Source organism: Piliocolobus tephrosceles, chromosome Y, assembly GCF_002776525.5.
Source record: "Piliocolobus tephrosceles isolate RC106 chromosome Y, ASM277652v3, whole genome shotgun sequence".
Lineage (NCBI taxonomy): Eukaryota > Metazoa > Chordata > Mammalia > Primates > Cercopithecidae > Piliocolobus > Piliocolobus tephrosceles.
In genome coordinates, this window is record NC_045456.1 from 17,522,301 (window position 1) to 17,524,956 (window position 2,656).

Genomic DNA, 2,656 nt, shown 5'->3' on the forward strand with positions numbered 1-2,656 from the left:
TAAATATCACCTGCCATGCATTTCAGGACAGATCACAACTCTGCTCTGTCCTTCTTCTGGTGCAGCCTAAGCCATCATACTTACCGTTCCTGAGTTCCATCATTCATGCTCAGGTATTTGAGAAGATAACACCTGTTTGAAAGAACACAGAGAAACAGCACTGAGAGGTTGCCTTTTATATACTTACAAAACTACTTACATTTCATTCTTAAGGATTCCCCCCAAAAAAAGACATGGAAAATATATTTTATTCAGCTACTTTAACTTTTTTCTCTAGCCTACATCTATAAGACTACAGTAAATATAGTAAAAACAGGTGGAATAAAATGTCTGTTACAGATTGTCTTTGCTCCAAAGCACAGCAATATGTAATAGAATCTAAAAGCACAATATTTCTCATCTTGAAGAATGAAAATAATGAATTCTGGTAAGCTTTACATTCTTGCTTCTAGTAAAAGAATTCCTGCACGAATATGGTACACAAAAAGTCATATGAGCTTCCAATATGCAAAAGAAATGCATTCAAACATTAAATTTACATAATCCCCTGGTAGGATTTATCTTAACTGCATTGTTCACAAATGATCAAAAGTACTTGAGCAAACTAGCCCTGTATGAAAAATATAATACTACTAAAACCTAATGAACCTTTATATACAACCTTTTCTACTCCCTGGTTCCACTCTGGAAACCTGGGATATACCTGAAAATAGATAATTACTGATTTCTTGGAAGCAACGAATTGATTGTAAAGGTTGTGTATTGAGGATCACACATATGCCTGGTTCCACATGCTTTGAGATAGTTATGGGGACTTAGGTAATTCACTTTAATTACTGAGTCTCATTTTCTTTCTTTGTAATAAGAACCTGCAAGGACTAGTTGTGCTTCTGATGGAAAATAAAGTGAGTTGTGGAAGTGACAATAGTATTGTAAGGGTTGAGTGATTTCTTCTCCCACATGCTCTGTTTTAAACCTATCAGAGTGGAAACAATTCTGTTCTGCTATTGTACAAAAACAGTCATAGATGAGGAGTTCCAATAAAACTTTATTTACAAAACAGATGGTCAGTTGAATTTGGTCATGGATCATAGTTTATCAATCCTCTTTTAAAGGATGGAAAGTAAATTGTTCAGTCATACCTTACGTGGGTTGCTAAACAAGATTTTGAACACATACTAGATGTTCTTGTTCTAGTGTAGTGAACGTGTTCTTGTTCACTACACTATGTTCACTGTAAAAACTTTGGAAATTTATTTTAAAAATTAAAGAAAGTGACCACCTTTTATCTTCCAGAGATCTTGCATCTTCCAGAGATAACCACGAGTAATACTTTTGTATAACTCTCTTTAGTCTTGGTTCAGTAGACTTCAGTGCATGGTTAAGACTGTATGGGTGGTAGATTCCTGTCTAGTCTCTATTCACTTAACACGTCATAACCACTTTCCGTCACCATTAAAATCCTTCATGGACATCATCTTGATGCAGCGATTTTGCATCCCCTGGAGAACATAGATCAGCTATTTTGCCTCAAGATGGGACTAAATTTGAAGTGCAAGTTGAAATACAGCTCCAGGTGGGACCATATCCAGTCCAGCTCTCCGCTCTCCTTTCCCTAGCCTGCTGTCCTGCCCTTCTCCTGAGAGGTCTCCTTCAGAAAATCATGTTCATTGATGATTTACTGGGTAAAGAAAATGTCGTGCATATACATAATAGAAAACTACACAGCCGCTCTGCCTTTCTGTGCCAGGGTGGCACGTGGTCCACGCCGAGTGACAGAGACTCTCAGGTTGTGCTCTCAGGATGACGGAGTGGGAGACAGCAGCACCAGAGGTGGCAGAGACCCTTGACATTAAGCTCTTTGGGAAGTGGAGCACCGATGATATGCAGATCAATGCCATTTCCCTGCAGGATTACATTGCAGTGATGGAGAAGTATGCCAAGTACCTGCCTCACAGTACAGGGTAGTATGCCGCCAAACGCTTCCACAAAGCTCAGTGCCCCATTGTGGAGACCCTCACTAACTCCATGATGATGCATGGCCGCAACAACTGCAAGAAGCTCATGACTGTGCGCATCATCAAGTATGCCTTTGAGATCATACACCTGCTCACAGGCGAGAACCCTCTGTAAGTCCTGGTGAACGCCATCATCAACAGTGGTCTCTGGGAGGGCTCCACACGCATTGGGCGAGCTGGGACTGTGAGACAACAGGTTGTGGACGTGTCCCCACTGCACCATGTGAATCAGGCCATCTGGCTGCTGTGCAAAGGAGCTCATGAGACTCCCTTCCGGAACATCAAGACCATTGCTGAGTGTCTGGCAGATGAGCTCATCAATGCCACCTAGGGCTCCTCCAACTCCTATGCCATCAAGAAGAAGGAAGAGCTGCAGCGTGTGGCCAAGTGGAAGCACCCATTTTCTCGGCTGTTGCCCAATAAACCTGTCTGCCCTTTGGGGCAGCCAGGAAAGAAGGAAGGAAGGAAGGAAGGAAGGAAGGAAGGAAGGAAGGAAGGAAGGAAGGAAGGAAGGAGAGAGAGAGAAAGGAAGGAAGGAAGGAAGGAAGGAAGGAAGGAAGGAAAGAAAAGAAAAGAAAAAAGAGAGAAAGAAGGAAAGAAAGAAAGAAAGAAAGAAAGAAAGAAAGAAAGAAAGAAAG

General features: G+C 41.5%; 1 pseudogene; it reads left to right on the top strand.

The window, feature by feature from the left end:
* Positions 1-1,803: 1,803 nt before the first annotated feature.
* Positions 1,804-2,656, top strand: part of LOC111536224 — a 5,261-nt pseudogene continuing 4,408 nt past the window's right edge.